Genomic DNA, 15,799 nt, shown 5'->3' with positions numbered 1-15,799 from the left:
CACCCATTCCTCCAAGTGTAGCATTAAGAACTCGAAAAATGATCAAACAGTCTTACTTGGATATGAACTGATTTCAAAATTGTAGCTACACTGCTGAAAGTGTCTTAAGCAGAAAAGCTGCAGAATTAATTAAGAAAAAAAAATCTCTAGCTCGACTCTTCCGGGTCTCACTAACTTGCAACAATTGGTTTTGATCATCTCCACTGAGCTTGAAAGAACATAAGATAGATCATGAATATAGGGTGGAATCGAATTAAATCTCAAATCTCGTAGTAGGCTACGAAGGTCAAAGGAACTTTTGAAAGAAAATCTAGTGGATTGAATTCGTTAAGGCAAGGTACAAAATGTAGGCCTTAACTTTGTTTTGTAAAAAGAAAAGTTATAATATGGAAATGATACGTATAGTGGAACAGAACCAAAAGAATTCCACTCTGTAAGAAAGATCTTGAACAAACATGGTTACAGAATAAAAGGCTGAAAAAAAATAGTTCGAAGAAGAATATCCCACAGAAAACATGTCTGCGAAACATGAACATGTTGAAGGACATAACTGCAAGCAGCTTAGAAATGAAGTTTAATAGCAAAGGCTCACAAGGTCAAAATATTGTTCGTAATTAATAGGTCAAGGAAGACTACAATCAATCCAAGTGTCCAAAGTTATGAAGGCAACACCACTTTCCAAGAACTTAAAGTCCGTTATGACTCAATGGATGAAAAGAAATAATAAGCGTTACTTGCAAAGAGTTAGTGAAACAAGATGTTAAATAGACAGGGGCTCACGATTATTTGAAAGGTCCTGAAAGACAACTTCTTAGAATCCAAGTAAGAATTGTTGATTAAAAAGTTCATTCTAGCTTTTAAAATCGCACCTCCTCATTCATCTTTTGCGAGCCGAAACTGGTAACATCGCTCTAGGAGTTGTGGGTTCCACGCTGAGATTCTTCGTATCGTTGCCACTAATAATTAGTCGGAATCCATATCTTCATAATATTCTTTGCACCTCATAAAAACCATTCTCTTAAAACATCGCAATTTTACTCGCGCTCCCAACGTGCTATAACAGTCATCTTCGTCGCACCACCACTTTTGACGCAAGAATGAGTTTACATATTAGATCACAAGTATGATTTCTCCCCGTTATAGGATTAAATCATTTAGCATCTCCTCTTTAAGTTCTTTTCGTACGTAATGTCTCTTCGTATTCTTTTTATTCTTATCGTTCAGGAAAAACGATAGTGAATTTGTAATCATCTAATGGAGTACGAATTCGCACTACATATTTCCATTTATCTTATCCCTCAGAAAAGTGATATTGTAGTTGTAACAACTAAGTTCGATATCGTTCGATCAAACAGACATCTTGGGCATTCTAGGTTTGCAACAAAGTTCATAGTATCATACTTTCTTCTACCAACACTTTCATAAAGTACCTCACACTTTTACGTTCATAATTCATCACTTAAAACATGATTCACATACCAAAATATTCAACATGCATAAACGTATAACGCCATGCATAACTACGTCATATTCCTCATTCACTTCCAGATCTAAAGATTTTCGTTCAAGGTTCAAAGATTTTCTGAAATTTTCAACAATTTCCCATAACATGTTATAGTTTTGTCAATCAAATTCCACTATAGTTCAAAAATATAGCAGCGGAAATAAGGTTTAAAGAGAGTCAAGGATGACGTCTATGTATGAAGACACAATGCATCCAAAGTTCCTAGGCCAACTCAACATCCTCCGCAACATCCCGCTCAACCTGCACATAAGGAAAAACATATGCAGGGCTGAGTACTTGTTGTACTCAATGGGCTCATGCCGAAAACATTTTTACAGTTATGTCATCCATACCAGTGATCTCGAGTTTTATACGTAGTAAAGAAATATCATCGAGAACACAAAAACGTTTCATAGACTGGCAAGTCAAATAATCTCCCCATTTTCTCAACAATCCATCAATCACAATCATCAATCCACAGTGCGACGAAAGTGTTGCCACACTATTCGCCCACGAAACCGGCCGACTAGCAAGGACGGCTCCCGATCTCACCAGTGTACACAGCCTGATAGGGTTTGCGGCCCTACTCAGACCCGAATTCATTTCACAACACAGCCATATAGTCTAACGGAGTAAACTCAGACGAACTAGGCATCAGGCACACAATCTCAATCAAAACAATCCATGGCATGACATAACAAGTTAAACCACCCTTATAACACCACATTATATTTTTGGAAAATAAAAAGATTTGTAAAGAAAGCCCACCTCGTTGGTTTAATCAATTCAATATCAACTTAAGGTAACCCTCGTTCCTTGTGCTCACGTAGATACAATAACCCTTGCCAATCATCACAACACAAATCAACCTTCCATAAATTCACATTACCATGCATGTCCTATCGTTCCTTTTATCATTCCCTTAATTTACCCATCCCAACATTCATCAACCTAAGGAACAACATGCCATAATATTTCTCAACGTGTCACACATAATCACGTCACAGGATACCTTCCCAAATCATACATGCATCATATAATTCATTAAAACTTGGCAACAAGTAATATTTCCACATAACAACAAATCTGGCAGAACTGCGCGGTTTGTTTGTAAAAATCACCAAAAATCCATCCGACCTCATATGAAGCTAAAATTTGGTCACAACACAGTAGACACATTCAAGTTCATCCAGTTAAAATTTCTCACTCAAATAATGTCTATTGGTCAGTCAAAACATTAATGAAACTCTCTAGTCGGAACTTAAAAATTCTGGCAGCACTGGGTAGTTCATTTGAAAAATTCACCAAAAATTCATCCGATGCCCAATGAGGCTGAAATTTACACAACACAGAGAAGACACTTCTAATTTTATCCAGATAAAAATTAACATCAAAATGAGGCCATTTGGTCGGTCAAATAGGAAACGAAACTTTCTGGGCGAGAATACAAGTTTCTGGAAGAATTGCGCAGTCGACTTCAAACATTTATTAAAATTTCATCTTTCATCAAAAGGGGATGAAATTTACACACCACACAGAAAACACCTTGAAGTTTAATCAGTTAAAAATTCGAACCAAAATAAGATCCTTTGGTTAGTCAAACACACGTCGGAATCCACTGTCCGAACACCACAGTTTTCAGGTCTCAAAATTTCGAAATTAGGGTTTCTTCCTCATTCAACCAAACACAATTTTTCATGCTTCCCACACACAAACATGCTTCAAAAGGTTCTCACAATCATGTTCTCATATAACCACACATCATTCACCAATGAATCATTCAAACTTTACACATAGTCATTCACAATCGCATATTCACAGTTTTTCTCATACAAACACAAATTCCCACCGATTAATTTTGCGATCTGTGATTCCTACACTCACTATATGCATAAATGAATCAAGAACAAGGTTTCAATGGAGAAGATGAGGAAAAGATTTAGTTATACCTTCTAGAATCGAAAACCAAACGGTAGAAGCAAAGATTGATGCGATTCGTTGGGAACTCTTGAAAATAAAACTTCAATGGATGCAAGAACAAGGATGGAAGAAATTTTGGAGAGGTTGAAGAGATGGAGGAGAGGTGAGGCACGAAAATTATGAGGGAGAATGGGGGCTAGGGTTTAGTTTAGGTGATTATATAGTCCTAGGTTTAATCCCATAAATTAATTAATTAATTAATTGTGGAGGAATAAAATAGAGGCCAATAAATATAATCCCACGATTAAAACTGTCACGACCGCCCCCTAGGGTTAATAAAAGCGGGCGATCGCGACTTAAAGGGGGTTTTAAAGGACATTCAAAGAACGCTAGGGTTTTCAATAAAAGTGTGACCAAAATTTAGGTTTAATAAATAAAACGACCAAGAGTAATTACGTTTAATAAATAAAGGACTAAGGGTTTAGCATTTATTCAAAAGTAACGAGTTTTTAAATATCCCACATAAAACAGTTTTAATTTAAATAAAAGTATGTAAAGAAAAACATCACAGCGGAAGCATCCAAGAGAAGAGTGACGTCATGTGTGAAGACACGACGACACTCGGAGTTTCAAAACGACCATAGTTTATTATTAATTCCTGCTCAACACCACCAACCGCTCGTCGCTGCACATAGAGAAAACATATGCAGGGCTGAGTACTTTTGAAAAAACTCAGTGGCTCATGCCCGAAAACATTTTGATAAGAGTACATATTATCATGCCATACGTAGGTAACCATCGGGGTTTGAGCTTTTAAAAAGGCCCGAGGCACCAAAATATTTTCCATTGTTCAAAATAGCGACTGCGCAGTCATTTTTCCCCATCGTCATCAACCATATCTGCCAATACATGACAAGGAATGCGGCCGCAAACCAGGTCACTAGACCGGCCAGCCCGTACGCTAGCACACAGTCTACCATAGGTGTACACTAATCCAAGTAGGGTTTGCGGCCCTACGAGGACCCGAATTCGATTTATATAAAAGTGGCAACAGCCACATCAGATAGGCATGTTAAAACGAATCACGGCATGATAATCGCTTTAAACCACCCTTATAACACCACGTAATATTTTCGGAAAAATAAAGAGGTTTGAAAAGAAGCCCACCTCGATCCTTTAGATTTCAAGTTTCGCTTTTCCTTTGATATCACGCTTTTACTCACGAATTTTCACATTTGGATAAGGTATTCCCAATTAGTCACTAACATGGACTTAGTATTATGCATGTCCTTAATTTTTCCCTTTTCCCAACAACAAATGGAAATCACATCATAGCATAACATCTTTGCATATCACATCATCTCGTCACATATATAATTCATGTATGCCATTCAAAACATAGTTATTTTGCAAAGGTAGAAATCTGGCAGCACTGCGCAACCATTTTATAAAAATCATTTAAATATCATCCGACTTCCGTTGGGGCTAAAACTTTACGACAAAGTAGTAGACTCATCAAATAACTTCCAGTTTAAATTTCATGTCAAAATAACCTTTTTAGTCGGTCAAATAGAAAACGTAACCTACTGGTCGAGAAAACAGTTTCTGCTAGAAATGCGCAGTCAACTTTAAAAATTCACCAAAAATCCATGTTTTATCCAAATGGGTTGAAATTTACACAAAACATAGAAGACATCATGAAGTTTACTCAGAAAAAAGAATCGGTCAAATCAGAGTTCATTTGATCGGTCAAAAATGAGTCGTAACTTACTGTTCGGAATCACAGTTTCTCATGCTTTTAGGAAATCCGAATTAGGGTTTACCCCCACTTATTCAAAATCAACCTTTTCATGGTTTTAACATTCAAGCATGCTCAAAAGGGTCCTTAGACACATATTTTCATGAAATCACATATCATTCACCGAGGATTCATTAAATCATCAACCAATTGAAATCAAAAAGCATTCACACATACGATTACACATTCCCACCGATTAAACCCTTAGATCCGCATTCCCTACACTCTCTACATGCATGACGGAGTCAAAGAAGGTTTAGGTGGGGAGGAGTGAAGAATATAGGTTTGAATTTACCTTTCTTGGACGAAACAATCGGTAGAAAGCGAATAAAACCTTGGTTCTTCAATAATCTCTTGGGAAATTGAGGGGATCTTGAGTAGAATGGATGAACAAGTGTGGGAGAGTGGAGAAGAGGGAATGAGCGTGTACTTCAAGGGAGGGGGTGATTTTTTTGGTGGGGGCTAGGGTTAGGTTTTGTTTTATTTATAGAGTTAAGATGAAATCTCCAATTAATTGCATGAAGATATGGAGAATAAATCAAATAAAGATTTGAGAGATTTGGGGAGGGATGATTGGCGTGTAAATTGAGGGAGAATAAGGAGGATATTCGAAAATCATGGTTATTTAATTAGCCATGATTTAATTTGGTATTTTCATGGAGCAGAATAAAATATAATACGGAGCAGAAAAATAAATAAAAATCCTCCCATGAACTAGGAATAGGCGTGTGAAATTATTTCTTCCACAAGGAATAATTTCCAAATCTTTAATAAAATAGATAAGGCAAGATTTGCTAGGATATTCCAATTAAAACATGGAAAGAAAAAATTAAGGGATCAAAATAAAAAATGAATAATTTCCTTCTCCCACAAATTAGGAAATTTCGAAACCTCCCTTAGGAAAAATAATAGGGCCGATTTTTATCATGAAGAAATAAGATAATTAGGCTTTAGGATTTAATTTGGATAACTATCCCATAACAAATTATTAAATCCAAGAAAAATAATTCCTCTCCAAATAATAATAATGGTCGAAATTTTCTCCACAAAAGGGCAAGGTAATTACTTATGATCCTAATTAAATCTCACTCCCCTTAAAAAAAAAGTTACAGCAATATTTTTCATTCCACATCAATTAATTTAAGCCACGTCATAAAATCAACGAAATTGACTAGGTCAAAACAAAATTAGGTCATCGAATAAATCACATAACGATTCATCATTTAATTGCGATAATCAAAGCAATAAATACAACGTCTTAGGGTTCCAAAATTAGGGTTCGAAAAGTGGGGCGTTACAAAGACGAAGGCAAAATTTCAAAAATTAGGTTAATAAATTCAATAAGGAATTTATTTGGTATTTACTTGGAGAGAAATAGATTCACAATTTAGGAAATAAGTCAATGAATATTCCATAAACAAGGGAACAAAATAAATTAAATCTCCAAGTAGGAAATAATGAGGGAAGGGGCGAAAATTTTGATGGTGTGCACAAGGAAATTATTTAAATCCTCAATTAAATAGAATAGGATTTAAATTTGGTAATTTCTTTATAGGAAAAGACTCCCATAAAATAGGCAGCAATAAAATAGATTTCCCCCTAGGAAATTAAGCTAAAAAAAGTGTGGGATGGAGACACAATAGAAGGAAAATATTCACATCCCCAATTAATTTGGCTTAGGTATTAATTTGGTATTGAATAAAGGGAATTCCACAAAATAGGAAACAAATATATTCTCCTCTACAAATAGGGGGGCCGAAAATTGGCTTAATTAGCCACAACGAAATAATGCAACTCTTAATTTAATTGGGGTGAGGGAATAAAATGTGGCAAGATTTAATTGGATTTAAAATAAATGAAGGAATCAATAAGGTACCAATTTTATCAAAGAAACTAATTCATCCTCTTAATTCAAGTAGAGGATATCCGAAACTCACAAAAATAATAGGTTAGAGTTCGAGTTTCATGTAGCACAATTTAGGGATAATTTGATTTGGATTTAATTTGGATGAGTATCCCAAAACAATTAATTAAATCCAAGAAAATTTCCAATAATTGGAGGGGCCGACAATAGCCACTTTATTTGGCTAGAACATGATGCATGATCTTTATTTAAATTGGTTCCCCACATTAAATATAACTAGCACTTCATTCCAATTTCCCCATGACGATTTATTCCACACAATCAAACTCAATCACGTAGCAACAATTTAAATTTCATAAATGAAATTTCCAATCGACATATCTTAAATAAATGTCACAAAATTTGGGATGTTACACTTCCAAAACTCTGAATCAGGCACAAAGGAGTTATGACGTGACCGAGAAGGAAATGCTATCAGTGGTTTTCATATTCGAGAAGTTCAGACCTTACCTGCTAGGGTCTAAAGTGATAGTGTATACGGACCATGCGGCCATCAAATACCTCTTGACAAAGAAGGAATTGAAGTCGACGATTGATCAGATGGGTACGCCTCTTACAGGAGTTTGATTGGGAAGCAGTGGATAAAAAGGGATGCGAGAACAAAGTGGCTGATCGCCTAGGCCGAATTTTGCAAGACGATAACAGTGAAGCCATTTCAGACGCCTTCCCTGAGGAACACCTATATCTGGTCAAGACAACGTCTGAATGTCAGTGGGTCAACCAAGTAGAAGAGATTGATCAAGCTGAGCAAGGAAGCAAGGAACAACACACGCGGAAAGAGCCATGGTTTGCTGACATAGCCAACTACTTGGTAACAGGAGAGCTCCCCGGGGGTGCTAAATTACAAGGGCACAAAAGTTGAAGCTTAAGAGCGATTCCCGGTACTTCTATTGGGACGATCCTTACCTATGGAAAATGGGGGCAGATCAAGTAATCCGACGCTGTATACCCGAATGGGAGCAGGAAGATGTAATGATCCACTGCCACGCACTAGCTTGCGGTGGCCACTTTGGACCAAAGAAGACAGCAAGCAAAGTACTTGATAGTGGGTTTTACTGGTCTTCCATCCATAAAGATGCTTACGAATTCTGCAAAAGGTGCCCTCGATGCCAGCTTACTGGAGGGATATCTACAAGAGATGAGATGCCTCATATCCCCATTATTGTCTGTGAAATATTTGATGTATGAGGAATGGACTTCATGGGACCCTTTCTCGCGTCTGAAGGAAATCTATACATACTGGTGGCAGTGGACTATGTGTCCAAATGGATTGAGGCAAAGACAACTAGGATGTGTGAGTCCAGAGAAGTGGCGAAGTTCTTGAAATCGAACATATTTACCCGATAAGGGGTGCGACGGGCTATTATCTCTGACCAAAGAACTCATTTCGTCAACAGAACTATCGAAACCTTGATGCGAAAGTATGGAGTCCACCACCGCCTATCCACACCTTACCACCCACAGTCCAATGGACAGACTGAGGTTTCGAATAGAGAATCAAGGCAATTCTAGAAAAGACAATCAATCCCACCAGGAAAGACTGGAGCCGCCGACTCGAGGATGCACTCTGGGCTTACAGGACAGCGTTCAAAACGCCTATCGGAATATCCCCGTACCGATTGGTATTTGGGAAAATGTGTCATTTACCTATAGGGGTGGAACATCAAGCCTACTGGGCAGTCAAAGAAATAAACATAAACACCGAGGCTGGAACTGCAGAAAGGAGAATGGAGCTACAAGAGCTTGAAGAGCTCCGTCTGGATGCCTATGACTCTACCATGTAGTACAAAGAAAAGACCAAAATGTGGCACGACAAGAACCTTCGCAAGAAGGAACTCAAGGTGGGCCAGAGGGTACTGCTGTTCCAGTCCAGACTAAAATTGATGCCAGGAAAGCTCAGATCAAGGTGGATAGGTCCTTATACCATTATCGCCCTCCGAAAGAATGGAGCAATCGAACTCCAAGGAAGCAATCCAGATTCACCTTCCTTCATGGTGAATGGTCATAGGGTAAAGCCATACAGAGAAGGAATGGAGGCATTTGTAGTGGACGACATTCCACTACTCATGCCTGACTCTCTCCAGTGATCAGGTAACAGGGATGATCGGGTACTCATGGGTAGTCTGCTTGATCAAGCGACAAAGTACTAATCTATTAAACTGATCAAGTGACATCCTAGGGGAACCCGGTCAAGTCCTTAGTAGTTAGTGTAAATAGTCTTTAGTATGTTAGTTTTATTTTATTAGTTAATTAAAAGTCGGATGTAAGGAAGGAAACTGATCAAGTGGAGCCAATTGATTTTTATCAAAAACTAATTCTCCACTTGGTCAGAACAATTCAAATTTAATTGATGGTACAGTGATTGAGTTGAGTAGGGAAGGTGATGAAAGGACGTACGCAGTCACTGAAAAGGTGTCACGAAGCGCCAACCGTCATAGTGGAAGGAAACCTTGGAGAGAGGGACGAAACGTATCAGAGAAGCTAAGCCAGCTGGCACTCTGAAAAGGCGCGTCTGTACGCGAAGAGCCGCAAGGATCTCAACAGTACAGAATCCCAACAGTTGCGATATTATTATAAAGACAGATTTCGGATCTGCAGACCACTTTTACCCGAGCTATCTACGATTCATTCCTTTTACTCTCCTCAAGAATCCTTCCAAGTTCAAAACCCTTCTTCCAAAAACATCACCTCCTCCAACACGATCTAACCACATTACCAGTAATTATGTTGCTCGAACAGCTCCCAACGTCATCTTCATCTTCCAGTAATCGCGCCGATAGTGATAACCAACAGGCCTCCTCTCAAGCCCAAATAGAAAACCCTAGCCCACCTACACCAACTAACGTTCCACTACCCGAGGTAGACGAAGAGGATCAACGGCGCTTGACCAAAATCCTCCGGAGTCTGCCCTCCGATTTGGATCCCGACATTGCTTATGCAAACCTGAAGGCACGACTGGGAGTTTCCTTGTCAAGGGACCGAGCCACAACCTCCACAACACCAAACCCTCAATCTTCCCAAACACAAGCCCCCCTTCGTATCCCTGAACCTACAACCTCCGTTCCCTTGGTACCATACGGTGGGGACGATTCTGATGACGGGAAAGAGGCGCAACTCACCGCCGTCCTGGCCGAAGGAGCACCGTCTGTGCAGCCTCCACATGCTGAAGGCACGGCTGCTCCCAGCACTCCGACACCACCCAGTGGCGGAGGATCCAACTCCCCTGCCCTCCGAGGGCCGACACAACCCATTGAGGTTGTAAATATTGATGTCGATTCTACGGAGGACCTTCTGCCTCCTCTCAGAGAATTATTACAACGGAGGGGAGTAGAATGGAACTTCATTCCTCAGGCAGAGGATGAATCGGTTCCAAAGGAGGAAGAGGAGTTGTTGTACCGTCGGGCACGCAAAGGGGGAGTCAATAGGCTGGTGGAGGAGGTGGAGGCGAGAATGGCCAGCATGCAAAGGGCAGAAGAAGAGCAAGAGGAAAGACCCTGTATAGCACGGCAACTGTCGAGTACGCCAGATGAGCCAGAGAACCTAGGAGCCGCTGGGGCGATAAACCAGGAGGCCGGAGAGGCCGAGAGAAAAAATAGGGTTGTTGAGGACAGCCGGAAGAAAAGGAAAGGGAAGGGGACTGTTTTTCCTCCCTCGAAGAAGATGCGTCCCGCCACTCGGGGCATTGTTATTGTTGATCAACCTGCCCCTTCAAGAGAATGAGATGGGGGCAATGACACTGAGGATAGGGAACTCCGGTGGGCCCGGACATCCCACAGGCAACAAGGAAGGCCGACATCACCCTCCGCTGCTGAATATATCAAACAGACTGTGGTGTCGACCACGGACCTCCTCTGGCAGATGCTGGTAATTCAAAACCCCAAGTGGAATGAGGAGGTCCAACAGAGGGTGACGGACACGAAGAAGCTAAAGGCAGGCAAGAAACTTCACCAGCCATCCCTGGAGACGATCCGGGTTGAGGAAATATTTACCCAGCATATTACTGGGATTGGTTTTGAATGGCTGCTGGAGATCGAGGATGCCTTCGTGCCCACAGATCTGGCCAAAGAGTTCTTCACATCCTTCCGGTTTACCGGAAGTACGAACTTGGAGGCCAAGAGTTTTTCCTTTCGGGTGTTCGGGCGCAAACAGAAGCTGACCCTGAACGAGTTCTCTGTACAAATGGGGCTGCATACAGAAGCCCAGGTCGCTAGTGGAAAATGGTCCGGGCGCGACATAGGCCTTCCTCAGAAGAGGTCCGACTTTGATCAGCAGGCAGTCTGGCAGGACTTATGCAACGGACGTGCCCCCGAGTTTAAAGCTTCTGAGTCCAGAGGGGACCATATTGCTGATCCGTCCCTCCGTCTTGCTCAAGCCTACCTAGCATGCAATCTCCTTGGCCACCACAACACATTGTCAATCATCACTCTGGCCGAGCTCTATTTTATGTAGTGCATGAAGGAACAAAGGAGGGTGCATCTGGGCTACTGGATTGCTTACTCGATCAGTCAGATTGCAAATCGCCCTGCCCGCCACCTCAACGTTTGCCACCTTCTCGGAGCCTAACTAAGGTGAAATTGGACCCTAGAATTCCAGGAGGGTGTGGAGCTTCCCAGTCGCTGCCCAAAACCAGAACTGTTTAACACTGATTTCTTTGTAAGAATTCAGGTACTTGTAAGGCTGCGCGACGGGAGACACTGCTTTATCTCGAAGGTTCGGAAGGAAAAGCAGGCAGAGCACAGGGGGCAAGGCAGGCAGAGCTGGAGGAGGCCAGACGCGATAAAAGGAGGATGACGATGGATCGGCCGGCGTGTCCCGACAGGCAGCCAAGGCAGAGGTTGGAGCTAACAACTATACCAGAGCCAGAGGAGGCTGCACGCGCTAACAATGAGTGGAGGCTCCGCATAGAGCAAATGCTGACGCAGCTATTGGCAAATTCAGACACCCAACTGGTCGCTCAATCCAGGATTCTGCAGGCTATTCGCCAGCTGACCTTCGCTATGCAACCACCACCTCCCTCTGAAAGCTCTCCTCCACCTCGGCGCCAAACATCCTCCTGGCCACTTTCAGCATCCCCAAGTCAGCCTCACAGGAAACCCTAAGTACAACCCCCCCTCCCCCCCAAATCTCAGTTCATTTTACTTCAAACAATTTAATTTTCTTGTTGGTTTGTAAATACTTGTTTCACACTTAGACCTGCTTTGGGTCTAAGTGTGAGAAGTTTCCCTTGTTTGTTGTGTCGTTGCCTGTGCCTAACCCTTTTTTCCACTTCATCCAGTCCCTCGAGGACGAGTTCATATGCAGTGGGGAGGGGGGATGGGTTAGTTACAATAGAATCATACATGCTAAAATTTTTAAAAAATAACAAATTCCAGTTAGTAATAAATTAGGCAATATGCATGAAATTGGATAAAGGGAAGACTTGATTACCTTTTGGAAGAGTTAGAAAAAGGATTCAGCATGCTCGCATGTAAAAACTTGATTGCAAAAACTTGATCAATTTGAACGACGCGAGTATGATGGAAACGCTGAATTTCTAAACCAACTGTGAAGCCTCTCTATATGTGACCTATAAGCCAAAAGTAGAACACTTTCTACTATTTTTACAAAAGATATTTTTACGAGAGGCTGACTTTTAGTATTGAGATGAAAATTGCACAAGTAGTAAGGACTAAAGGAATTAGGACTTAACCACTTGAGCCATTTCTTTTCCTTCGTTCCACAAACCCGCCTCAGTAATCTAGGCACCCCTTAGTTAACCACGTTGATGTTGGGGTTTTGGTGCCCCTTGCACAGTGGAAGACTTACAAAACAAATAAATCAGACGTAGGATCTATTTGACAGATTATGAGTTAATCAATTCACATGTTAACACCGAATTGCATGCTAGAACACAAATAATTCATGCTCATAGAATATAAATCATAAATCATGAATTCTACGGTTTAGAGTTACCGATTTGATTCTCCAAAGAATCGTCGATTGCTCACGCCTTCTCCACGATGATCTTCAATACTAGACCACAGATCTTCTGACTGGTGTCCCGAACTGTATCTCGACATCAGGGTGGGCTGATCTTATCGAAACACTAGGACTCGAATAAATAAGACACAACTTTCTCACGGAGGAGGAGCTGAATATCTCACGGAGGAGAATTCCTTAAGAAAAATCGTCCCTCTCTCTAAATTTAGAGTGGACAAAAATTTCACTAAAAATTGTATGTTTTATGTCTCCTTTATTCTCCTATTTATAATAGTTACATATTGGGCCCAGTCAGGGATCTATGGAAGGCTTTGGATATGGGCTCCCCCAATTAGCTTTTTACTAATTAAATTGAACCCACAATTTAATACAAGCTTATATTGGAATATTACGAGCAGCCACTATAGAAGTAATATTAAACTCCCTCTCCAAATCCGAAATTATAAGTATTTCGAGTTTCCATTTTGTTTATTATTTATTTCTCGTGCTTAAGATATAAATGCCCATTAATTAATTAAAGTCTGCTATGGACTTAATTAATTAACATCTTATTAATTCCAAGAGTAGACTTACCAAGAAACACTTATTTATTATTCATGGAATAATTAAATTCCAACTGGCCAGTTTCCGAATAATAAAACCTTGTTCAAGCTCCTTATGAGCACATTATCAAACGAGACTCACCTCGCGCACGATTCAACATAATAGCAATCCTAGCACAGCTAGATAATGATCACCACTACCCAATATACCTGGATCGTTGGGTGATGAAAAACCCGCACCTTAGGTAAGTCAAAGTAGTAGATACTCAATATCGTATGCTCAATGCTAACGTATGTAGTTTAAGAAATAGATATTTATCAAGACCTCGTCTTTCAGTAGATAGCATAAAGACTCGTCTTGCTGTTAGATCCATTCAGTGCTATACCACACCAACGTCATCTTATTTCAATAAGGATTAGAAATAATCGGACTGACATTGCAACCTTTCACATAGGTAGGCAAAGCCTATTTAGGTTGTGAAATTCTTCTTTTTCTTTTATAAAGCATTGCATAGAACCGACTGTAGTTACCTTAAAGTGGACGACGCCCACAACCAGTCTACTAAGCAAAAGACTTAGGCTTTGTTTACTTCTTATGCATTTAAATGTTTATAAAACATCTTATAAACGCACAAGCAAACACAATGTAATAATATACTGATTCTATTCGTGCGAAATGCTTGAATAATACTGAATCGGGTCAAAAGTGCCCTAAACCCTAAACCTTTAAGCATGATTGTGTGATATAAGCATGAAAAATTGTGTTTGGATGATTGAGGAAGAAACCCTATTTTCAAAATTCTTAAGCCTGGAATCTGTGATGTCGGACAGTGGGTTCCATCGTATTTTTGACCAACCAAACGATCGAATTTTGACACGACATTTTAACTGAGTAAAGTTCAAGGTGTTTTCTATGTTGTATGTGAATTTCAGCCCTTGTTGATGAAAGATGAATTTTTAATGAATTTTTGAAGTCGATTGCTCAATTATGTCAGAAACTTGTTTTCTCGCCCATAAAGTTTCATTTTCTATTTGACCGACCAAATGGCCTCCTTTTGATGTATCTTCTGAGTTGTGTGAAAATTTCAGCCGCATTAGACATCGGATGAATTTTTGGTGAGCTTGCTCCGTTAGGCTATATGGCTGTGTTGTGAAACGAATTCGGGTCTGAGTAGGGCCGCAAACCCTATCAGGCTGTGTACACTGGTGGGATCGTGAGCCGTCCTTGCTAGTCGGCCAGTCTCGTGGGCGAATAGTGTGGCCACACTTTTGTCGCACATGGAATGATGATTGTGATTGATGGATTGTGGAGAAAGTGGGGAGATTGTTTGACTGGCCAGTCTATGAAATATTTTTGTGTTCTCGTGATATTTCTTAACTACATATAAAACTCGAGATCACTGGTATGGATGACATAACTATTATTAAAATGTTTTCGGCATGAGCCCATTGAGTACAACAAGTACTCAACCCTGCATATGTTTTCTTATGTGCAGGTTGAGCGGGATGTTGCGGTGGATGTTGAGTTGGCCTAGGAACTTTGGGTGCGTTGTGTCTTCATACATAGGCGTCATCCTTGACTCTCTTTAAACCTTATTTCCGTTGCTATTTTTTTGAACTATGCCTCAAGACTTGATTCCATTTCGTACTGTGTTTGAGCATGTTTAATGTTGTTAGACTTTAATCTAATGTTTACCTTGTTACTCTAAAATGGCTTTTCATGAACTAAACAAAATGTTTTCTTTTGGAAGTTAATTGTTTTTTTTATTATTTATTTTTCTCCGCTGCTTATTTTGAAAAATCATTTGTCATAAGTCGTTGCTAATTAATAATAAATTTTATAACATTAAGTTTCTATAAACTAAAAATTTGTGGTCAAAACTTTTAATGAACTAAAATATTATTCCTTTAAGCTAATTAAGTTTTCATAAACTGTTATCCTTGTATGTTGTCATTATTGTGATCCCTTGGTCAAGATCGCCTTGTTTGTAGTACTCCTAGTATGGTCGGTCGTGACAAATTTCCTTGTTGAAATTTATTTAATTGTTACCTATTTTATGAGAGTCTTTTCCTATAAAGAAATTACCAAATTTAAATCCTATTCTTATTTAATTGAGGATTTAAATAATTTT

This window comes from Salvia splendens, chromosome 8, assembly GCF_004379255.2.
Source record: "Salvia splendens isolate huo1 chromosome 8, SspV2, whole genome shotgun sequence".
In the NCBI taxonomy this organism is placed as follows: domain Eukaryota; kingdom Viridiplantae; phylum Streptophyta; class Magnoliopsida; order Lamiales; family Lamiaceae; genus Salvia; species Salvia splendens.
This window is presented reverse-complemented; position numbering follows the sequence as displayed.